We start from the raw sequence: 26,342 nt of genomic DNA on the forward strand, positions 1-26,342 counted from the left end.
TTTGTTGAGTCCTGGCATAATGTGTAATGGCCATTGCGGTATATGGCATAGCTTGTAATTGGCATCACGATGTGTGGCATAACTTGTAATGGCCAATTAATGTGTGTGATATACATGTAACTGGCATTATGGTATGCAAAATCAAGAATGAAATTGAAGCAAAGGTTTAAAAAAAATCAACATAAGGCGGGACTGGGGCGGGTCAGGGGGTGGGCCAATGTCTGGGAATCTCTCAACAAAAAGGTGGTAACCCTACTTACAAGTGCGCAATATTTTTGGAATATCTGATTAAAAAATGTTGGTGTGCCTTGGCAATTTTGAAGTCTTGTCTGGTGTGCCGCGACCAGAAAAAGGTTGAAAATCACTGGTCTAGTGTGTATGCTCAATACCGTTAAAGATGCTCGGCCACAGTGTATGCCCGGGAGTATGGTGGCTATCACTCATTGAGTGAATTATCTTGTATGTACCCAGCATAAGGGGAGGAATTTATCAAAGCTATAAAGAACCAACCAATCTGCTCCTGTGATTTGTCATTTTTCAATCACTGCCTGTAAAATTGGCAATTAGAAGCCAATTGTCTGGTGCTTTATCTCACTCCAGGCATTGATAAATATCCCCTAAATCTCTGCACACTATACATCTGCTCCACCTGCATAGGGGATATGGTTGGCAGTAATAAGGTCGACAATGTCAACATACCTTAGGTCAGTGTTTTTCAACCACTGTGCCGTGGCAAACTAGTGTGCCTTGAGCTGTTCTCAAGTGTGCCCCCAGATCTAGAGATGCCCAAACCAGTTTACAGCCACAGCCAGTTCAACTGTTATTTACTGGTGTCTTCTTTGCATGTAAAGGGCCAATGTATTTTATTTTTGTTATCTGTGGGGACCAGTGCGATTTTTTTTTTATATGAGGGCCAATAGTTTTGTTTTTTTTCTGTGGGGGCCAATGTGTTGTCCCTTGGCAATTTTAAAATCGTATTTATTGTTCCGCAAGGTAAAAAGGTAGAAAATCACTGCCTTATTTCAACACAGTCAAAAGGTCGACACAAGCAATAGTTTGACATGAAAAGGGTTGCCATTTTAAATAAAAAAAACTAATAATTTTTCTCATACTTTACCAAGTGCACATAGAGTTAGATTATAAAAATGTGACTAACATAGCGAGGCATCGTGCCAGAAGCATTGTGAGTGAAGCAAGCCATGCGATGTATCCATTGTGTCCATGTCGACATTGACATTTTTTTTTAAACTCATGTTAGCCGGTTCCATCTCAACCTATTACGTGTCAACCTTTTGATAATGTCGACCTAAGGTAGGTTAACATTTTTTCATGTGGCGACCTATGGCCTGTCGATCAATAGTGGTTGACCTATTGACTGTCAGTGCACCATGGTTTTTGCTTTGCTTCCATCTCATAATCAGACCAGACAGACATACTGATAGTGTTACATATATTTCAAATGTAGTCTGATGTTAACAGGCAATAAACAAGGCATGTGAACTAAACTACTCTAATGTACACTGTAACTTTACTCTGCAACAGAGAATTTCGTTTCTAACTTCAAAGAATGGCTGATACACATGTTATTCTAATGTTTGTTTTGTGTTGGCTGAACTTTGTTACTTGAGATCTCCACACTGCCAGCACGGAGAACTTTTCACATGCCTCTTCTATGATCAGCCACTATAAATATAAATTATTTTCACAGCCAAAACCATTACAACACTGAATGTACAGTTAGACGAGTCACACGGATACCCCTTTCACACCAGAAAATGCAAGGACCCACCCGGGAATATGGCCGGAGAGCTGCGTCATCTTCATCCTCCGCCTGTCCCGTCATTTGCGCCCGCCACCTGTGTAGATCCCCAGCCGGACAGGACACCGAGGACCGGTAACCCGGGTAAATATACCCTACCCCATTCACACCAGCCAGGTCCCCAGGTTGAATTCGGGAACAACCCTGCTCCATAGCAGGGTTGAAATCCCGGCAATTGTTGCCGGGATTTTGGCCCGAGAACCTTTCACACCTGTGCGGGCCCTACCCGGGAAATTAGGCTGGTGTGAAAGGGGTATGAGGTACAATCATTGTGGGGTTTTTTTTGTTGATGGTCATGAGGATGTTGGAGATGAACATCCCAGAAGCCCTTGCACATCAAAAACAAATGAAAAAGGTGGAAACAATTGAGAAAATTGTTGGAATTGACCATTGGTTCAGCTCCCAATGACAGCAGAAATGGAAAATCAAAGAACAAAGAAACTATATGACAAGTTCTGCATCAAGATCTGAACTTGGCAAACGATTTTTGCTAAGATGGTTCCATGGCTTCTCACTCTGAGCAGAAAGAAAGAAGCAAATTTGTACAGACATTTTGGAACAAATTCAATAGATTCCCAATTTTTAGACAAAGTTACTATCCTTGAAACATAGATCTTCCAGTACACTGGTGAGACAAAATGACAATGCACTGAAAAACATCACCAAAAATGAAGATAGCGCATCAACGCAAATCAAAATTCACAGGCATATTAATTGTTTTCATTGAGACCATGGGGGTTGTTCTGGTCCTCACGCTCGCATGCAAGCTCAATGTTATTTAAATGCGCATGTGCATGCGCTCGGAGCATGCGGCCACGGCAAACAGAGTGCACCCAAGACTGCTAGGGGAGGGCGGGAGGCCAGGGGATTCGCCCATGGGAACGGCCAGCATTTCATGTGTGTTTCCATGAAAACGCTGGGCGTTCCCATGGAAATCACCCTGTGACGCGGTGCAGGGTGCGGGCAGCTGACATCACCATATGTCAGCTGCCCGCCCAGTTTCGTGCACCTTCCACATCATTCGATAGTCGGCGACCATCGAATTATGTGGGTGTTTCCCAATAGGCTGCAAATGGATGTTTTGCCAAAACATACATTCACAGCCATGTGGGCAACCCGGTGTGTGAGGGGGGGGGGGCAAGCGGACCTGCAAGCGGTGTTTAGTCCACAAGCAACGCTGCAAAATATGCAGTATGGCGTGTGGACCAGAATAAGGTCCCATGGGTATTATGTTGAGCGTAGCGAGCCATGCGAGGGGGTGCGGTGCTACATTTCGGTGTCCATGTCAACACTACATGTGCAGACAGGCGGTATTTCATGCCCTACCATCCACTAGGGCGTGGTGGGAGAATAAAATAGTGTGCCGAGCATGGCGAGGCACTGAGCCCGAAGCATGGTACACGCAGTGAGCCATGCAAGGAGACGCGGTGCTACGTTTTAGTGTTTATGTTGACTGTGTTGACATAATTTTTAATGTCGACCTTACCCAGGTCAACCTAATGACCCTACATCAGTTACGGAGGTGAAAAATAAAAATCTGTTGAGACAGCGGATGAGCTACAGCACAAATTTGACTAATGGAAAATAAGAATGCAGAAGTGTGTAGATGCAGAAGTGAAGTACACAGAAGGGGAATGGAGTTAAAAATGTATATTACAGCATCAGTCTCATTTAACATCTAGACTTCATTTCAAAATTGTTCTCAATCAGGTAGTTCTTTTAAAAAAGGATACAGAAAAAGGATTTTGAAAATGTATGTGTATACATATACTGTATAGCTTTTGTAGCTCTTGCAGATATAAAAAAGCACCCCTTTTTTTTTTTTTATAGGTTTCAAGTAGATCACAGTGAACAGCAGGGACCAAGACAATCACAATAACAACATAAGGTAGTGAACAAAAGTAAAAGGTCAAGTCCATACACAATCACAATCCATTTTTTAAACCAGAATACAGATAACGGAAAGAAAAGAAAATGCTGGCATACACAACAGTTATGTAGGCCGTAAAAAGGATAGAAAGGAAATAATCTGAAGGGAAAGAGGATAGTAGTAAAGGAGAAGGAAAACCGAATCCCTGGGATTAGTCCTCAGGCTCGGAATAAGTCAATACATATAGTTAGCAGTTCTAAGGCAAAAGGGAATGGCATTACAAGAGGCTAACCATGGACTCCATGTTTTGGAAGAAAGATTAATGATGCCTGTCATGTATTCCATTTACCAGATAAAGGGTAAAATAGACTGCGTGGGAGAAGTAAATTGGTTCCAATCCACCGCTAACCGATGTCATATAGTCTCTGCAACGACATGTCAGTTTGTTTTAGTGCCTAGCCAATGTAGGGAGCCCTAATGTAACCAGAAGATACTTAGGGTCATATGGAATAATAAGTACACATGTTCTAAAACGGAAACCTTCCTTCCAAACATGTGCTTCCAACAGTAGGTCACCCATATAAAGACAAAGGAGCCCTCAGTATCACATCTTCTGGTACACTCTACTCAATTGAAAGATCACAGAATACAATAGCTTTTATGAAATACCGCCTGTCGGCACCAAAAACTGTGAAGAACTTATGTCAACCTTTTGACTGTTGACATTCCCATTGTCGACCGAATGTTTTTGTCCACCCTCCAACCCTGTTAACTTTAGCCATGTTGACCTTCAGTGGTTGACCCAATGACCGTATCCCATTTCTAGTTGTGAAGAAGTTTTCTCTTCTTTAATGGAATAGGAAAACTTTGTGCCTGGGGTTTTTCACATCTCCCGCTCTAAATTGAATCTTCCTCATGTGACAAAAAGGGATATAAAATACATAACTGCCATGCTTACTTAAATAATCTATAAAGCATAAAAGTTCAAAGATTAAACGATCAGATAATTCTGTTATTCTATAGAAACAAGATGTTTTCAGAAGATACCAACAATCATTAGAATTACTTCCTAAAATGTTTAAGAATTTGTTCTCCACTAAAACAAGATTATCTGGTTTGTCCTTCGCTGCTCTCTAATTATGGAGAAAACTGAATCAAGTCAAGGAGTTGATAATAGCTTTAGGGGGGGTGTGACCAAGATTAATCACATGCATTCTTCAGGTATTACAGCACATAAATCTTTCTAAATCCAAAATACCAGCAAACTACACTTTAACTTCTGATGTCATGAGTGTTCTACATTTGTTAAACTGCAAACTGTGGATGAAGCAACATTTGATTGCAATACCATAGGTTTGAAAAAGAAAGAAAAAAGGCAAAACAACAACAACACAGCATGACCCCATTTATACCACTTTCACACTGCCTAAACTTAAAAAAAAATGGTATTTTAAAACGGGTCTGAGCCTTCACATTGCAGTAGATTACCGTTTTAAATACCATTCACATCAGTCAACCTGTTTAATCCCCTGCACGCGTTTCAAGGCAGAATGCAGGGGACAGCCTATCACAGGTCTGTAATCTGTTGATTTTACTAAATACCGTTTCAGAGCCATTCTCAAAAAATGGCTCTGAAACGTGTAGGACTCTGCTTTTTACACGTTTTGAAATACCGGTTATCTTTAACCGGTAAATCAACTCTGGCGCTTTCCCACTGCTGCCTTAAATGTTTTAAAATGGAAAAAAAACGGCAATATACAGTTTAACAAGTGCAGTGTGAAAGTGGTATTAGTCTACTACAACATTACAGAAAATAAAAATAACAAGCTGCTCAAAGAAGGTGATCATCATTGCTAGGCGTGTTTTACCTTCACTGACTGACATTACACCATGGCCCACGTGATACACGTGCTTAGGGACTGTAGATTATAATGAAAACAAACAAGCTTCTTGCCTATGGCAAAAACACACCTAAAAACGAATGACAAGATCAACCATTGCAATTTGAGCATACTTCAATTGTTTATTACACAGATGTAGCCACACACATTGTTTTCATGATGGAACATACGCATTTCAGCATTGTGCACCATTTACTAGGATACAACTGGTGACCATCCATCAGAATGAATGGTGTGCATGCAGCTCATTTGCAGGCTCTCTAGTTGCAATATTCATAGCACGTTGCGTATATATCATGGGATGGATGATTGCGGCTACGTAATTTTAGGGTTTTTTTATGCTTTATACCAAATTCTAACACAAGAGGGACTAATAATTTAGGAAATAAAATCTCACTAAAGGCATGTAAAAATATTGGGATTTTTTGCCATGTATATATGTTGTGAAAATCTCTGGTTGATAAATCGCTAAAGTGCATACACACTGAATGATTTTCACTTTCCACAGTAGGAGACTGTATAAAGTGGTTCACTCATCCTGAAAACAGGGAAACGGATGGCGGGGCCGGTGATGGCGTGGAAGCGTGCATCAGCGCTCACCGTCAACCCAAAAAAACTAGGAGATTGAGCTCAAAGTAGGCAAAACAGGAGAAGTGAGCTACTTTGAGCTCAAAACGCCTAGTGTGTAAGGGCCTTTAGTATCAGGGAATCAATAAAAAACAACAGTAAAGCATACTATGTGGGGGTGGGGGGGATTGGAGGTATTATGGGGCACACACAAAGTGCATTATGAACTTCCCGTGAGGACTATGTAGTCCTAATCAGTAAAAAACATAGTACATTTTGCACCGTCTATATACAGCCTGCGATATGTGCCCCAGTGGGGTCAGAATCGCAATAAAAAAAATAGACTGTGCAGGAAGCACAATTTTGACTATAAAGTGTACAATCTATGGTACAATATAGTCAAAATTGTGCATAGCCAAATAGCACAATGTGTATAGTCAATATCTGTGGATCTTGCCTCTGGGGAGTTCAAGGGAAACCGTACAATGTCAAAATCGCATTGTGTGTATGCACCTTAACACTTATGGATGCCTCAAATAAAGGGGCAGTTAGTATCTGAACAAACTATGCATGTATTATTAAAAATACATACAGATAAAGGGCACAGTATCTAACTTTAAAAAAAAAAGACAAAGAAAAAACACATGACTGTCAGATTCACTGCAAACAAGCTTTTCATAAAATGATGAGTGTAGCAATACAAGTGTTAATTTACATTTTGTGATTAATATAATGCGCAATGTGTAATAGCAAATTCTAGAACACACTGACTACCTACATACCAATGTTACCCATTGCCATAAGTTTGGTTACATGCAATCTATGCCCAGGAAGTCTTTAATCTATTCTTTAAGGAAGATCTGCTGCCAAATACTGTACACTTACCAGAAGAGTGCATTTTTAGTTTGTTATCCAATATTAACCCTTTGAGTGCCAACTTTGCTTTGAGTGATCCTCAAAATATCCACTAAAAATTCCAGCATCGCTCACAGCGACTGTTCTTTTAGTATAAATAAATACAAATAAAGTAGAGTCAAATAATTGAAGTTTAGTTAAATATTGCACCAAAAATAAAAGTCGCTGTGAGCAGCGCTGGCATTCTGAGTAGATATTTGAGGATCTCGAACAGCAACGTTGGCACTCAAAGGGTTAAGGGGCATAACTAAACTAATATTTGTGGACCTCATACACTCAAAAGTAAAAAAATTAAATCACATGGGGATAGGGGGACTTTATTATCACTGCAGAGATGTAGCTACCAGGTTAAGGGCCTGATTCATACCCGCTCCCTAGGCAGTGAATGTTCGCTGCCTATCAAGCGGGTAAATGCCACCTGCAGCAGAAGGGGACAGAAATTATTTGAAGGTTGCCGCAGGTACAAAACACAAAAAATCGTGGAAGGGGACGAATTCAGCCTGCTACGAGTGGGTCTGAATCAGCCCCTAAGTGCTCTACACTAGGGCAAATTTATATGAAGAGTGGGCACTTTTCATGTGATTGCGGTGAAAATCACTTTTTAAGACCGTATGAAAAGTGCCCAAACTGCATTTGACCGACAGCAGGTCCGATGCAATGCACGTTCTCATGTGCATTGCACCGGCGCCTGCGAGTCGCACCAGCTGCAGAAGCAATCTGCTAGATTTCTTCCACACCGGGCAGGCTTGACTGTGATTGCTTGCCCCAGGCGGCTCAATGGTGGATCCCAAGAGAGAAGTTTCCTAGTGTATGCCCAACTTAAGAGCTACTGAATTGCCATCATAGCGTCCAGCACTTAACCCAGAAGTTGGCCCTCACTGCGACCAATGCCGAGGCTTAAACTGGGTACACAATAAGCAATATGCTGTTAGATCAGAATGACATATTGCCTTTATCGCTCAGTGTATAATGGCAATATGCATGCTCCCGCAGTCACATGCTCCGACATCAAATTCGATGTGCTCTACACATCAAACCAGACGATATTGCTTGCATACTTATAGGAGGTCAGAACAGTGATCGTTCCATCCTTCATTCACATTATGCCAGTGTGTACAAGCAATCCCAGCTGACCAGGATTCGTTCCGATGTCAGAAAAAATCCCTGTTGCTAAAGAGTGTACCCAGATTTAGTCTTGGTAAACTGAATCTCCCTGGTTAAGGGCAGTTATTGCATGCAGTAAATTAGCAACTGATGCACTGTGGGAGGAACTTAATAGCTCTGGGCCTGGGGTAGCCAACCCTAGTCCTCGAGAGCTACCAACAGTGCAAGTTTTGCAGGTCTCCTCACAGAATCACAAGTGATCTGTGTATCTTTTAAAATGTGTCAGTGATTAATGAGTGCAGCTGTGCAGCAGCTAGGTTGTCTGGAAAATGTGAACTGTTGGTAGCTCTCTAGGGCTAGGGTTGGCTACCACTGCTCTGGGCACTTAACCAGGGAGCTACATGTCCGCAATGCTAACTGAATCTCCACCATAAAAACATGGGACAGACAATGAAGACCAAAGTGATCAGGGGAACCTGTATGATCAACAAACTTTGCAGCAGCATGCAAGTATAACTAGGGACGAATGGTTGCATGGGTGATGATATGGTCAAAACGGGAATAATGAAGAATGATAACGGAAGGCATTCAATAGATGGTGTTGATGATGGTTCTGAAAGGGAGTTGATTGTGCATAATCGGTCAATGATTTATGGATGAAGGCTAATCTTTGAAAAAAAAAATGTATCATTGGGTGCACACCTCAATGAAATGTGCTGCCCGCAACTCTACTACACTTTGAAGGAGGAATTCAATGTTGTCGCCCAGTCTCCAATCTAAAGTGACACAGAGGTGATATTAAATTGATATCGGTTATCGCGCTGATCACATTCATTATGGTGGGGTTGTGCCGACTAAAGCAGCTAAACCCGACTGAACTAATGGGTGTGATGTGAAAAGTCCTGCTTGGATGCTCAAACAGTTAACTTTTTGCACACCACCCCAGGGGGTGAAAGGTGAAAAGCAAGCACTGGCAGCTGCTCACACCCGACAGGAGCAACAATTGAATAGCTGTCAGTGCCAACAACTGAATTCCCATTATCTCTTTAAAAGCAATAATAATTGAATAAGTAAGAAATAACAATTCTCATCAGAGGTATATTTGCACTCAACAGGCAGCATAGCACTTTGAAGAGCAAAACATATACAGTGCTGCCCCCAGGTGCAGAAATGGGCAACAATGAAAAACTGGCACATGGTGCAGGTACTAGTGGCAGATGTATCCAGCAATTGGCATCCAATTTAAAGTATAAGTGAGGTTGAAAGTGGATTAAATGTGGTAGAGGACCCAAGCAGGGGCTCTTCTAGATATGAAGCTGCCCATTTGCAGACTCCATCTGCGCCCCCCCCCCCCCCCCACACACACACACACACTTCTCTAGGCTGCAGTGCTGTACACTCTGGGTGCTAGGGTCCCTAGCGCTGTCCCAGAGTCTACTGCGGATGCACTAAACACCAGGAAAATGACCATTGCTCCATTTTCCTGGTGATTTTTGCAGCGCTGCTTCTGCCGTCATAGGACTCCTGAAGGTAAGTAATGAAAAAAATGGATTTCCAGTGTGTGCCCACATGGACACTGGGGACCTGTCACTCTTTGAAGTTATAATAATGCTAAAGCAGAAGTGCAAATCAGGAGAATCCAAGAGCTATGATCAGTTGGCAGAAGTAGATGTACAAATCAGACTTGTTAACTGAAGCAGTAATTAGTGCTCATGAAGTCATAAATAACGATGAACACTGACAGTTACACCCAAATTACCAAAATAGTAAAAAAAAAAAAAATCTTCACAGAAGATAATAGAAACTAGTGGGCCACATAAATTTAAAGAGTTAACTCTGCTTTTGCAAACATGAGAACCCACAAGGTTGATGGTATCATTAGAGGGGTGTAACATTGTATGATAACCCTAATAATAAGGGGACCAATGATTTAAAACATAGAACGGTACTTATATGTTAGTTGGGCGCCCACTATAGTTACTACGCTCATACCCCCACTATCCATGTCGGCACAGAGTTGATCTTATACAGTTTGGCGAGCGCAGCGAGCCACCGACACGCAAGCAAATAGCTTAGTGGGCGCCCAACTAACATATGAAGTACCGATAGGACTGCCCTAAGTATACACGTGCTTATACATATGACATACACACACTTGCATGGAGAGTTAAGTATGAAAACACGGCTTTAAAAAAAAAAAAAAAAAAACCTCATGTCAACCTTTTTTCATGTTGACCTAAGGCACGTCGACCTTTAGATAATGTTGACCTTTTACATGTCGACCAACAGTGGTCTAGAAGGGCTGTTTACCATGCAAGGAAGCCATGTGTATGTGGACATATATGTAGACTGTATGTTCCCCAATGTTGTCATTTACTCCTTTGAAGCAGGCTGCCATACAGGAAAAAGATGCATCTCTAACATAGGCAGGTTAATGCTCACAATGCAAAGCAAAATGACGCAGTATACAGAATTGTACATTTGCAATCAGAACCATGATGCACAGCAAGTCAAATTATTATAGCCTTTAAACCTGTATATCATCCCACCAGGAAATTGCCCTTCGGCTGTGTAAGGGGCTAAACTGTCTGTAATGGGGAGAGAGCGGATAATAATCTATGTTATAACAAGGTTTTAGTGGAATGTAAGGCTGACACTAAACCATGTACAGTATTTTACCTTTACTTTTGAAGATTCCAGTTATAGGGCTACTGGTTCTTAAATATAAAGCGAGAATAAATAGGTGACCCAAAAATACATTTACAAAAAAATTTAAATATTAAATACAGAATAATCCCAAATTTTATATCAGATATAAAAATATCACACCTTAATTTGTATAGAAACAAGTGAAAACTGTTTAATTGAAAAGAAAAAAAAAGGTCATGTTTCTCTAACAGACGTACAGCAAAAGGGTAGACCGTGTTAAATTTTCACCCCATTTCTAATTGATCTGACTAGATCCCGCCACAAATAAAATTTAATAGGATTGACCCCTTAGACTTGTCATTAGTGCTGGTAGGATAAACTTGCCCCACTGTAACAGCTAACCTCCTATAGGGGCAGATGTATGAAGTGTCGTTATTGGGGGAGAAGGGCTATGCGCCCCTGTCCATATCGGTACTGCTATCTCAATGATAGCAGGCCGATATGCAGGGCGAATGTATGAGTGGTCAGCAGTGCTGACCGTTCCGCCCGCTGCCCCTAGCTCCACAGCAGGGACAGCGCTGTCCCTGCTGCTGGCTCTGGGCTGCTCTGGAGACCTTGCAGGAGTAGCAATATCCAGTGCATGCCCAGTCCAGCCGTCCGGGGGGAAGGAGACAGCGTGTCAGTGTGAACTGATGCGCTGTCTACAGGAGGGGGGAGTTTGTGTTCCCCTGTTTCGGCAGACAAGATGTTTATACATCTTGTCAATGTCCCTGTTTCGCCTCATTAATGAGTATTATGGCCACGCGCTATGCGCCGCTATAATAATACATCTGCCCCATTATCACAAGTCACTGAGATCAGTTTAGGGCATCATCAATGGTGAACTGCAATGGGTGAAGAACTTTGGCAATCTGCTTAAGTAATGTTTTTTTTTTGGCGCATCGTTTGCTATTTTGCATCTATCCGGGTGTGTTATTTAGGCACTGGTAGGGTATTATTTTAGACTCCATTCTGCAGACATGTCCCAACCACTTTAAACACTGTCTCTTAATATAGAATACCATTATAGATTGGACTTGACAGTTTTCAGAGGTTTTACATTTCTCCAGCAGTATATTACATTTGCTTGTATTATGTTTTATAAGCACCACATTTTGAAATGTTCTAGTTTTGTTAAGTTCGATTTTGAGGATTTGTCCATTTTTCTGGTCCATAAAGTAATATTGTTCTAGCAGAGCTGATGCATTGAATGGCTTAATATTTGTGCCAATGGTAGTCCAAAGTCCTGTTGGCTTTAGAGTCCTTTTGTCAAAGATAAAGGCAACTGTGGCACAACCTATACGACTCGTGATGTCACTTAGCGGCAATCTGTTGACCATATCTAGGTAAACCCAGGTATTTAAAGGTCTCCATTTGTTCACGGATGTGTCAAAGCATGTTTTCAGTAATCTTCTTGTTTTCATCTACATTTATTTGTACGCTAAGCATTGCTGCATTTGTGCAGATTTTATTTCGGCTGTTTTGGGCACCCGGTTTGTTCTCACCTAGGAAGAGGATATCATCGGTGTAGAATAGACCTGTGAGGGCATGTTTGTTTGGTCACATTTTGTGAATGGGATTTCGTATGGTACCTTTGAAGTCTTCTGGCACATACTGTAGAGACATACAGTATATGCAATTGCCTGTAAAATACTCCTAGATTGGAGTACTATGAACTCTCCTCCTGCTTTTAAAACTTCTGCTGGGATATTATCAATGCCTGGTGCTTCATCTTCTTATTTGCCTGCATTTGTGACAGGGTGTTTATTCATTAAGTCATTACAATATTGAAGGTAATTGTTTTACAGTAAAAGGTCCATACACACTGGGCAACTTTTTTGTCTCAGTTTTTATGCCTTCAGCTCAAAAGCTGCTCAGTGTGAACAGGGCAGTGGTGAGCACTGATGCGCACTGCCGCATCATTGATGGCCCCGCCGCTCATCAGCTGGGAATACCAGCAGATGAGCGATGGTAGTGGACGGCTTTTCATAGCGTCCTGCTATGGAAAGTTGTCCACCCCCGGGAAAAATAAAATAAAAAATAATAAAATCGCTAAAACAGGCGAAAATCGCTCAGTGTGTTTGCACTGAGCTATTTTCAGCCCAGTGATTTTCCCCATCATCGGTAAGCATGCACACTGGGCAAAATCGCCCAGTGTGTATGGATCTTTAGCCAGGGTCTAAGTTTTGAAGCCTGGGGTAATTTAATAATTGGACAAAATGTTGCGTCATTCCTGCGCAATATGCTCTACAGCTAGAATGAATCATGCTTTCTACTGTTCTCTTCCATTTCTTGGACTTTTCTTTCCACCATGCTTAACTGCTTTGAGTTGTTTTTTGAAGTGTCAATTCAAGAACAGGTACAATGTAAGGTTATTATTTGTTTTTGACGGATCTAACATCCGATCTGCCGCCCTGTGCGCGTTACATCGGATCCAGAGATCATATGTGCTGCACATATGATCTCTGGAATTTAGCCCCCTCCCAGCGGCAGGAAACGGGTCACTTTGCGTGTGAAAAGACTGCATACAATTTACTGCATGCGATTCTGCCGCCAAGGGATCAGATGGACATACACTGCTGGGAGACATTGTAGAAGTGTATGGCCACCTTAAGTCACTAAGGGCCTTATTTTGGTTCATTCTTTCTGACAAAATCCTTCTTAGATGGACAAAACCATGTGCACTGCAGGGGGGGCAGATGTAAAATGTGCAGAGAGAATTAGATTTGGGTGAGTAATTTTGTTTCTGTGCAGGGAAAATACTGACTGCTTTATTTTTACACTGCAATATAGATCTCACTTTGAAGTAAAACCCCACCCAAATCTAATTCTCTCTGCACAAGTAACACCTGCCCCACCTGCAGTGCACATGGTTTTGCCCATCTAAGAAAGATTTTGTCAGAAAGAATGAACCAAAATAAGGCCCTAAGTCTGGGTAAACACCTAAAGATATCTGCAGATCAATTGATATACAGATATATCTGCACACTGATCAGGCAGTGTGTTCTGCATACACACTGCCAGATTAGTTGTGACTGAGGTTACAACAGGATGGACAGTTACATGCGTCCCCCCAGTTGCACGGTCAGTCACTGTGGCTGGCTTGTGCATTGAAGGTACTGGCGGTCGACAGATTGTCCATACACACAGCACAATGCAATGTAGCTGTGAACGATGTTATTGACCAATTTATGTCAGTTACACACTAACCAACGGACCAGCAGTAGATTGACTGGTAGTCACTTTATCAATTGAACAGTCGATCTGAGTCATCCCATTCAATAGGGTCTACCCAGAATATAGTAATGTTAGAGATCCATGGTTTGAGCTTTCTTCATTTAACAGGGCAGGTCTGTATGAGGGACACACTTATTGCTGTTCTTGGATCTGTCCAGCTGTGGGCTATTTCATCATTAGTTGTGTGAACTATCACTCTTCAGAGATCATCACAGCAAAACTTATACATCTCTTTTTTAACTAGTAATAATGGCTTTTCTGCCTTTCCTAAAGACTTAATTTCTCTTTAATTCAACTTCAACATTTAGCTCACTGACCCCACTTGCAGTAACACATTTTACAAAATTATGTCAACTATTTAGGAAACTTTTCCAGTATAAGGTTTCTCATGTTCTATGGTACTTTTAGGCCTAAAGCATTAATTTCAAGCTAAGTGGAAAGTAACTATTTACAGATGTCAGTTCTCGGTCGCATATTATTTTAGTGAAACAGGTGTATAACAAGTTTACGCACAGACCCTCCTACTACTCAAACATGAATGCACATGACTATGGAATAAAGAGCTTTACAGCTGACAAATGACATGAGACAATAAAGCACGCCCAATTTCAGGTTTTAGATGAAGCTGAAGTCTGTACAGAGATAATTTCAAAGAATGAACAGAGACCTGCCACAGCATGTTAATACATGGGTGTTATGACGAGTAGCAGATGAATATTGATTAAAAATAAACATCAATCAAGTCTCATATGCCCACTCAGTGCTTCATTTCAGCATGTTGCCAAACATCACAACAAACCCACAAGTTCTGATTGACAAAGAGACATGTATGGCCTTGTGGGTGTGTGCTTTATGTGATGTGGCTCCATGAATCTATGGCTAAAACACAGCAGGCCACAAATTGCATGCTATATAAATAGATCTGCATTTAGATCAGAACATCCTCACTATTTTCCACAAACACTTCTTAGTGAGAAACCGAACCAAAACTTCGGAAGGCTGCAGATTACACCTGCCATAAAATCTTAAAAAATAAAACTCACCAACTATTCAGGTAGATAGTTTTCCTTTTTTTTTTTTTTTATTTAAGTCCGAGGTGCGTTGCTACAAATCCTCATGTGTTTTCCGTGGTAAGTATTAGAACACTCTCCAAAAAGTAGCCATATGTTGGGGTATGACCCTTTACATCCTGACACTGTAGTTAGTAGACCCCTTAGGAGGGAATCGGTACATCTGTCAGAATGAACTTAGGTCTACAGTCATTAGGTCGACCCCACTAGGTCGACTGGCAGGAAGGTCGACCTGATTTAAGGTCGACATGGGCCAAGGTCGACATGAGTTAAGGTCGAATTTGCATAAAGGTCGACATGAGGAAGGTCCACTGGTCATAAGGTCGACATGGGTTTTTCACTGTTTTTTTATCCGAATGTCGACACAGTCGACATAGACACAGTTGGCAATGAGAATCGGACGCTCGCAATGCTTCGGGCGCGGTGGCTCGCTTCGCTCGCCACAGCTTTAATAACCTCCTACACGCCCTAGTGGATGGTAGGGCATGAAATACCGCCTGTCGGCACATGTCGGCTCAAAAAACAGTGAAAAACCCCATGTCGACCTTATGACCAGTCGACCTTCCTCATGTCAACCTTTATGCAAATTCGACCTTAAGTCATGTCGACCTTGGCCCATGTCGACCTTAAGTCAGGTCGACCTTCCTGCCAGTCGACCTAGTGGGGTCGACCTAATGACTGTAGACCTAAGTTCATTCTAATAGATGACAGTTTCCCCTTAGGAGGTAAGGGGAATCATATTCACCACAAGGCTGTAGTAGTAGTAGTAGTAGTAGTTTATTTATAAAAGGCGCCACAAAGTGTCCACAGCGCCGTACATAGCAAACAAAAAAAAAATTACAAGGTAACGTACAGGGTGTGTTGATAAAATACAGCATAAATAGGGGTATAACTGGTAGAACTAAAATCAGCATCAGTTCTGAAGTAGGTGTCGAAATTGTCGAGGAGACTGAAGATGAAGTAGAGAAAGGAAAGAACAGGGCAGGAGCACTGGTGAGGTAAAGAGGTAGAGTGAGTACGTGAGGAAGGAGGTCCCTACTCATAAAAGTTAACAGACTAAAAGGAGGTGGGTGGAGGAACGAAAAACAATAGGATAAGTAGGAACAGATGGGAACGGATGAAGGGGTAGGGTAGGCAGGAAAGGAGCGAAAGAGGTTAGGAGGAAAAGGAGGGATAGGCTAGCCTGAAGAAGTAGGCTTTGAGGGAGCGCTTGAAGGAGGTAAGGGAATCAGAAAGCCTGATGGGTGGCAGGAGGTTGTTCCAGTGCAGGGGGGCTGCGTGAGATAAGTATTGGACATGGGAGTGGGGGGGGGGGATTAGGTAAGGTCAGGCGGCGGTCGGTGGCAGAGCGAAGAGAACGGGAGGGAGTGTGGATAGAGATCAGTGAAGAGAGGTAATGAGCGGTGGAGGAGAAGAGAGCCTTGTAGGTGGTGGTGAGGAGTTTAAAGAGAACTCTGAAAGGAATGGGGAGCCAGTAAAGAGATAGACAGAGGGGGGAGGCGGAGGTAGAGCAGCGGGAGAGGAAGATGAGCCTAGCAGCGAATGGATTGGAGAGGGGCGAGGCGGGCGAGAGGTAGCCCGCAGAGAAGGATGTTGCAGTAGTCAAGGCGGGAGATGACAAGAGAGTGAATGAGAATTTTGGTGGCGTCAGTGGAGAGGAATGGTCTGATGCGTGAGATGTTGCGGAGGTGAAAGCGGCAAGACTGTGAGAGCACACGAATGTGGGGGGGTGAAAGAGAGGGAGGAGTCAGAGTCACCCAAATCTATTTCTCTCTGCACAAGTAACATCTGCCCCACCTGCAGTGCACATGGTTTTGTCCATTTAAGAAGGATTTTGTCAGAAAGAGTGAACTAGAATAAGGCCCGTAGTGCACACACACTGTGAGATGTTGCAAATGATATTGCCAGTGGCCACCTTCATATATAAGTAAGTGAAGTTAAATGGCACTGGAACTCGAACTCAAGAATCATGAGCAGGACTCAACAGTAGCACTTCTGTAAAAGCTTCTAAATGACTTACAATGACATTCAAGTACCCAGAAGACAACTTAAGCTTCCCTTGTAACCCGAGACATATAAAAGGAATATGCATTCTTGCTTGGGAAAGAGGGAATACTATACTACATTTTTATAAAGTGGTGAAGTCAGCCTTTCAACTTGCTATGAAATAGTGAAGGATAGGTTGCTTTCAATCTCTGCCAATGTCAAAATGCTGCAGATTATTGACCCGGATCTCTGTTAAAACAGTTCATATATACTTTAGAATATAAGCGCTCCTGAGCAGGGTCCACTTCCCACATTTTTTTTTATGATTATTTACAGTTTCTTATATAGCGCAGCATATTCCATTGAGCTTTACAATTGGAAACAACAGTGATTAAAAAAAAACATGTCAATAACAGACCAACAGAGGTAGGTGGGCCCTGCTCGCAAGTTTACAATTATCTCATGTGCGCTTCCTACTTTTATAATACATACATTATTTTCTACTCTATTATCCCTTCGAGGGCATCAAATCCCAGCCAAGTTTATATACCCTGTACTTGTTTTATATGGTCTTGAACTGTAAGCTGTGCTAGGCAACATTAGCAAGTTAGCCAGGATCGCACAGTGTACCTTATTCAGGTTCATTTGCACGGCCGTGTGCACTCCAACAGGGATGATGATTTTGCTTTGCTCATGTGCTGGGTTGTGTGCGGCCATGGCTGAACAAACTGTTTGCTGGGTGCACGCACTCATCCTTGCAAACTGAGGGCGGGGCCAGTACATTAGCATATGGGCGTTCTCATGGTAATGGACTGATGACACGGGGGCAGGAGGCAGGCAGCTGACATCACCGGATGTCAGCTGCCCACCCACTTCCCTCCAAATGTGCATGCAGATCTAAGGTTGCTCTAAGCAACCTTAGATTTGCGTTCAAATTCCACGATATGGGACCATCGAATTATGCGGGTGTTTCCCTGCAGGCTGTGAATGGGTGTTAATGTAAAACATTCATTCGCAGCCAGTGCAAACGTACGCACCTTGCAAATGGTGGGCCAGCATTCCACCATTCGCAAGGCGGAATCTGATTGACTCACAAGGATGCGAATTCGCATACGAGCGAATCAACCAGAATACCCCCCAGAGTGTACAGGGCTTTTCCCCTGCTGGATAGAGATGCCTTGCCCCACTCCAGCACTATAGCCCAGCAAAACTAACAGTGCAGGCAAGGCAATTTTGACTTTGGCCTATTGCCAAATCAGTCTTATTCAAAATCACCCATGGGCTTAGCTTGACTAATACTGTTTTCACATTGCAAAAACCTGCTTTCAACCCGATTTTCTAAACGTGTCTTAAAACTGGTCAAAAGACAGTTAAACCCCTTTCATATTGCATGATGTAAAGGTATATTGCAGTTTAAATACCGTTTTGTACCTTTCAGATTTAACCCGTTTCACCCATAGAAAGCCATACAATGTCATTTTAAATGTTTTTTTTCCTGCTTGTGGGCGGGGATCAAGTGTGGTTATCATTTGTAGCAAATACCGTTTCTGAGCTGTTCAGACTGCAGGGAAAACGGCTCAGAAACGTGTAGGATCCTGCTTTTAACACGTGTCAAAATACCGGTTTTCTGTAACCGGTAACTTGACAATGTAGCTTTCACATTGCAGCTGGAACCGTTTTAAAGCACTAAAAAAACGGCAATATACCGTGTTACAGCTGCAATGTGAAAGGGGTATAAGTTAAATTTGCCCTGCCCTCGCACTATCTGGACGGTGTTTTTGTTTATGTAATCTGTAGGGTGGCCAATCCTAGGATCAATCTAATGATGTGTAGCGTCTGAGCACACACTCAGATGCTGCCTTTCTGCTCCCGTCCCTGGCTGTGCAGCTCTGCGCAGTGTCAGAGGTCACGCTGCAGCGCCCACCACCACTCGCTCCTACCGTACCTCTCCGGCGACACTGGTATCCGCACCTCTCTGCCGCAGAATGGACGACTGGCAAGCCCATGTATGGTTAATGTGGGGAGGCGGACTGTTTTCACATATATTAGGGTAGCTTTCATACATATTAGAGTGGCTCAATCCTGGGTAACCGGGATTGAGCATATTTCATTTTTCAGGTTTGAAATCAATAGTAATCTGTAATTGGATGCTGGCGATCCCTTGTGGCACCATATAAAAAAAAGATTTATGTGGAGGTACACACCAGGACAATATGGCCCAAAAAGAGACAATTTAGAAACAATCTCGATCGATTGTATGTAAATCGGCCATGTTTTGGGCCATTTTGCTGCCCTTTTGATGCGATCCCGATCCGATGCGCGGCCCCGCGGGTCATTAGGTCTTTTCTGAGATCCTACCTGCTGCTGGTAAGATCTCAGAAACGACCATTGTAGTGGGTGCGAGTCGCGATCACATCAGGGGCTTGTTCTGTGCCGGTCAGCGGCTCAGTCAGCTCGTGAGCAGGTCGTATGGTCCTGTGACGACCCGCTCACAAGCAGCATCGTGCTGGTGTGTACCCAGAATAAGAATCACATCAGGGGCTTGTTCTGTGCCGGTCAGCGGCTCAGTCAGCTCGTGAGCAGGTCGTATGGTCCTGTGACGACCCGCTCACAAGCAGCATCGTGCTGGTGTGTACCCAGAATAAGAATATAAGCAGTAAATATAGTATAGAATATAAGTCATGAACATAGTATCAAATATACCACAATATAAAACCAACTTGTTACCAGTTACAGAATGTGTTTATGCAACAAGCAGTAATTACAGAAGTTGTTTAATGTATTTTAAACAAGAAAAAAAAAAGGATGACCCAGCGCTAAAATCTGATTATATTATTAGGAGAAAAAAAGTTTCAAAGTGAATTAAACACATCACATGTAAAAACAAAATAAAGAAAACAAAAATTCAAATCAGATTACTCCAAAAGCAAGTAATTCAAAGATAAATGTGAACGGCGCATAAAAAAATTATTTCATAAGGCTTATACTGTATGTACCATGCCCAGTGGTAAACCACATGACATTACAGAGCTGATCAGGTTGTTCCTCGAATTCCTAAATTGTTGTAATGCTGTGTACACACGGGGGAGATATATTGCTCAGCCATATATTGCTGAGCAATATATGGCTGAGCCATATATTGCTCAGTTTCTCCTGTTCATCAGCGACCAGAGATGGTCGCTGATGAAAAAGAAACTGCTGGGGGAGCCCGGCAGTGGTAATCAGCTGGTCGCAGGAGCATGTTCCTGCGACCAGCGATCACCACAGGGTCAAAAACGGGAGCGCGCACCCGGCGATATGTCGCCGGTGCACACTCCCATTGCGGGCAATATGGTCGCTCAGCGACCATATTTCCCGCGATTTTGGACAAAATCGCCCCGTGTGTACGCACCTTTAGAAATCTACAAATTATTAGCCAAAGCAATTCATTTCTACTGGACCATGTAATAGAATTCACATGCACAGATATGTAGTTGTTTATTAATGTAAAAAGAGCCTCATAACAGATGGACTGAGAGAATCACTAAATTAAATCCGTAGAAGGAAAGTTTTCAGATCAAATCAATAGATTAGCAATAGTTTAAAATGTGGATTAGAGCCCCAACAGATATTTATTTCAGCATTGATCAATTAATATATCCATATACTCAAGACAATGATCACCAATGTACCTGGAACAGAAGTGGTTAACTAATAGTGGGTGCACACAGGTCGATTCCATTTTTCAATTCGAATTTGATTAGATTTGGCCTATTGGACCTGTTCAGAAGTTTTTTTCTACTCCTTTTCGATATTCACTATTATCCATTCAATTTCAATTAGATCTCACAGTGTTCCTGATCCTTCACACAGGAGATTGAAATCAAATCTGGATTGAATCAAATGCAGCAGTGAACACATTAGATTTGCACTAGATAGTCTTGCCTGCCAAAACTTTTTTCTATTCAATTTCCACTTCACGGGAGCGCGCATTGGGATAGAATCTGCATCGAATGCTAATAAAAGCATTAGATTTCGATTCGATTTCTATTTGATTTTGCTTCTGTAGGCAAAATCGAATGGAAATATAGGCCTTTATTCAGACCTGATTGCAGTACAAATTTGTTCTCAAAATGGGCAAAACCACATGCACTGCAGGTGGGGCAGATGTAACATGTGCAAAGAGAGTTACATTTGGGTGGGGTGTGTTGAAACTGAAATCTAAATTGCATTGTAAAAATAATGTATCCAGTATTTACCCTGCACAAAAACTAAAAAGTCAACCAAATCTTAAGGTGCGTACACACGGGTGCGATATGGCTTCCGATGTTGCCAATATAGTGCACATCGGAAGCCATATCGCATACCGATTGTGTACTTTTCAGGGCTTGCAAGCCCGATGTGCGCTCCCGAGTGAGCGCAAATCGGCAGCGACATAGTGAGGGCAGGCAAGACTATATAGTGCAGATCTGCACTATATAGTCTTTGTGCCTGAATACTCACTATAGCTCCAGCGGCCAGAGGGAGAGGGGCTTCTCCTGGGGCTGCAGGGCTGATGACCCGGAAGTCGGCCTAAAGAGGAGGGCGGGGGGTGTGGCCTGATGTCTGCACAGTGGGGGGGGGGGGAGATGTTTGATGTGCCGCGGCCCCGGGTGTCGCAGCACACTGACATCTGTGCCCCTGCCCGGCACCCTGGTGACAGGTACTGTCCTCTGCTCTCCTTTATGCTCCCACACGGTCCACATGCTGCCGTGCGATGCTAGTCCCGATGCCATCAGATCGCATCGGGACTCACATCGCACGGCAGCATGTCGACCATGTGTACACACCTTAACTCTCTCTGCGCATGTTACATCTGGCCTACCTGCAGTGCACATGGTTTTGCCCACTTTGAAAACACATTTGTACTGCGATCAGATGTGAATAAGGGCCATAGTGCATAACTAACTGTGTGTACACACTATAACAGTATCAAAAAGCATGAGGTGAACAGTTGTAATGCAGCTGCAGTGCAAAACCCCACATTGCCCAAGGACCATAATGGGAAATGAATGCAATTCTAAGGTTGTTACAACAAAATGGCCACAGATTTACTACAGGAAAAGAGGAAGAGGAACTGCCAGTCAGTTATACAATACCTCTCAACACTGTGAAAGACCCAGGGGGGACAGAAGTGTGTGCTTCGCTGCAAAGCATCTACAGTAAATAACAGAGGGCAAAATTAATTTTTAAATGCCCATGCCAATTAATCAGCTTCTGTCATTTTGCAGAATGTGCTAGACAAATGACAGAAGCTGATTGGTTGCTATGGGCATCATTCTCCCCTGAGTATCCAATGAATACCAGAAAAGACTGTTAATTCCAGTTTTGCTCTGATCAAATCTGCTGTAAACACAGCTGAAAAAAAAAACATTTGTCACATGTTTGTAGCACCATTGGCATGTGCTAGTAGTAACATTTATCTATTAATGATGGCAAACTACACCCCATGTTCATGAAATACTTTAGAGATCTGACTTCATTTTACATTGTTCATTTGTTATTACATTAGATTGAATACACAAAAGAAAATATTAAAGACATTCAAATGTTTACAATGCAATAAGTCTTTCAATAATTAAATCTGAACTAAATAAAAGTCAGAAATAAATAGGTTGATGACTAATAAAAACCTGAAAGGCATTAAAACTAAATAGTGTGACATAACAATGCATACTTTATATTAATTACAGATCACATGTACAAAGACAGACATGAACAGCAGGAGGGAGGGAGTGCCCCATATGGGAAAGCAGCTACCACTGCGGCTGAGGTGTGTACAGAGGGGAAAGGGGTACATTTGCCAGGTCCAGGATTTTAGGACAAACATAATAAAAGCACCAGAATCCATGTACAAATACTTCCAAAAAAGGATGAGGCCTAACATTACAATGCTTTAACATTAACAATGATCCTCATCAATTATTCAGCTCAGTCTATAGTGAGAAAGCAATTTTACAGAAAGACAGCAATGTTTTTGTTCTGAGAATACATGAATAATTTAACTCTAAAAGCGCTGTTGATTGAAGTACTATTAAATAAGGTATGTGTGATGATGCCTACACATGTGGCGATGCTGTAGAGCTGGGGTAGCCAACTCCAGTCCTCGAGAGCTACCAACAGTTAATGTTTGCCAGCTCTCCTCACAGAATCAAGGGTGAAGTAATTAGCTCCACCTGTGGATCTTTGAAAATGTTTCAGCTAGTAATGAGTGCACCTGTGCAGCAGCTAGGTTGTCTGGAAAATGTGAACTGTTGGTAGCTCTCGAGGACCGTAGTTTGCTACCACTGCTATAGAGCGATCACTCAGCACTGCATAGCGATATGTGCTAAGCGATCTGCCAGGGCCAGTGTTCTCCGGTGAGAACACTGGTGATCTGACGAGATTCATCATGCATGCATGATCTACATCGGCTATAGATATTGCTATGGCCCCTACACACAGAGTGATGTATTCAGTTTCTAAGCAAACTAGTAAAATTGCTTAGAAAATTACACAAAAATGGTACTTCTTTACTTTCATGGCGCCGCGCGTCAGAGTCCCCTTGCGGGCTCGGTGGCTCGCTACGCTAATTAAAATCAACTCCATGCCAACATGGATAGTGGAGGTATGAACTATCCATGTTGGCATGGCGTTAACTTAGTTTATTTTACTTAGTTAGTGGCGAGCGTAACCCGGAAGTACGCGCGGCGCCATGCTGGCGCCGTGAAAGTAAAGAAGTACCCACAAAATCACTACGAGTGTGGGCCCGATCACATCCCAACTTATGTTGGAAAATAATACAAAAAAAAAGCATTCATCAAAACAATTTCCTATGTAAGGGTAAATTTAATCATAAACACTTCATTGACCCTGAAGGATAAGAAAAAAAAAGTCCTTCATATAAAAGTTTGTGGGGGCCCTGGGCAAGTAGCATGCACCAGTAAATTGTCAATAAGACACTAGCACCAAAATATGTTAAAGACACAATAGTGTAACCAGTTCTTATTATGCTACAGTGCCATCGATGCGGGTGATGAAGCTACTGTATGGGTGGAAGCCCCTGGACGACTGCCCTGTTGGTAGCCCAGCATGGAGTATGGAAACTTGCATGCAGGAAGGTCACAACACAGCAAGATGCAGTGTGCATAATGCAAAGCATAGCTGCTGAAAACCAATGACAGTGTATTCAAAGTGACTAACCTTCACTATTTTCCCATTTAAATTATTCAACAGTATTAGTGATATTGCGTTTCCCTTTTCCTGATGGAATTTCCATGGAAACACTGTGCAACTTGGGTGGAGCTGGAGTACATTTTAAATTACAAATGCTGTTTTGTATTACAGGTAAAACATTATTTTTGGAAAGCCTGAGTTCTTGAGCAACTTACGTAGTGTTCTGTATTACAAACCACAGGAAGTCGCTCAAGACGAGCCTACAGTAATGCATCAAAAAAAGCAGTGTATACAGTTCCAAGTCATATTAAAATTAGATCAAGAAAAAAAAAAAAATTTTTACCATACCATCACATCATCAGTAAGGACACATTTTTTAACTTTTAGTTGGTACATAGTTGGCAACACATTAATATCAGCATTTTGAATGGCAAGAACATTCATAAAAAGTCAGCTGATTCATTTATACTGCCACAGTCCCTACAAATGTAACAGAGCATGCACATACACCTAACCATGCTCTAGTGTAGATGAAGCATGACCAAACTTTGGCAACTAGCTTCTGAAGACTTGTGTGTGGAACAATGGTCAGCCAATTAAAAAACAGATGGATGTCATTTTAGTTTCTCAACAATTACGAAGCCTAATATTGCATGCAGCTCTTCTAAATGAGTAGCAGACAGAATCAAGCATGTATTACTTATCCTTCACTAACACAACAGCCACAAAATCGTAATACAGTTTCTCTCATCAACTATTATGGTTACACTGATTGCTGGGCAAGCGGTTCAGGACTACATAGCTGTGCTGTCGCCTGCTTAATATATGCACCATACAAACAAATCCAGCAGACAGTTTTCCCACAATACAAAAAAATGTGTTTTTAATGAGATGAAAGCATTAGTCCGAAGGAATATAAACTAGATAGCAATAACTTAGGGGTTTAAATAAAGTGATGGTTAGCTCCTCGCAACAAAAACTGAACAGAAACCATTATCTGCAAAATACCTGCTTCCTCCATTCACATATCACACTGTCAAACCAAAACCATGATGAGATGACATCATCTTTTGTACAAAGGTAGCAACAAAGGAGCAATGCGACATTTTACAGTAAGAACTCATGTGAACAACTAATACCCTGCAGTATGGCAGGCAGTGGCCTCTATGACAGGGCAGCATACCTGATGCCATGCTGGAGCCAGTGGCTTTTATGACAGCACAGTTTACCTGATACCATCATGCAGTCATTGGCCTGTATGACAACACAGCTTACCTGATGCCTTGCAGCAGTCATTGGCCTGTATGACAACACAGCTTATCTGATGCCTTGCAGCAGTCATTGGCCTGTATGACAACACAACTTATCTGATGCCATGCAGCAGCCAGTTGTCTGTATGACCGATAAGCTGATTGAATGCCATGCTGCAGCCCGTGGCCTGTATGACAGGTAAGCTAATCTGATGACATGCTGCAACCTGTGAGCGATATGACAAGAAAGCGGATCTGATGCCATGCAGAAACCTTTGCCAGGCATGAGAGCACAGCTTATCTAATGCCATGCAGCAGTCCGTATGACAGGTAAGCTGATCTGATGCCATGCAGAAGAATGTGGCCGATTATGACAAGCTGATCTGATGCCATGCAGCAACCATTGGCAGGCATGACAGCACAGCTTATCTAATGCCATGCAGCAGCCAGTGGCCAGTATGACAGGTAAGCTGATCTGATGCCATGCTGCAACCAGTGGTCAGTATGACAGGTAAGCTGATCTGATGCCATGCCACTGCCAGACATGACAGCACAGCTTATCTAATGCCATGCAGCAGCCAGTATGACAGGTAAGCTGATCTGATGACATGCTGCAGCCAATGGCCGGTAAGCTGATCTGATGCCATGTTGCAGCCAGTGGCTGGCATGACAGGTAAGCTGATCTGATGACATTCTGCAACCTGTGACCAATATGACAAGTAAGCTGATCTGATGCCATGCAGAAACCTTTGCCAGGCATGA

General features: G+C 42.5%; 1 protein-coding gene across 5 annotated transcripts in view; it reads right to left on the bottom strand.

The window, feature by feature from the left end:
* KIF21A (kinesin family member 21A) overlaps positions 1-26,342 on the bottom strand; it is a 173,314-nt gene that overhangs the window by 145,881 nt on the left and 1,091 nt on the right. The window lies entirely within an intron of this gene.

The sequence above is a fragment of the Crinia signifera genome, chromosome 4 (genome assembly GCF_055691185.1).
Source record: "Crinia signifera chromosome 4, ASM5569118v1, whole genome shotgun sequence".
NCBI classification, from domain to species: domain Eukaryota; kingdom Metazoa; phylum Chordata; class Amphibia; order Anura; family Myobatrachidae; genus Crinia; species Crinia signifera.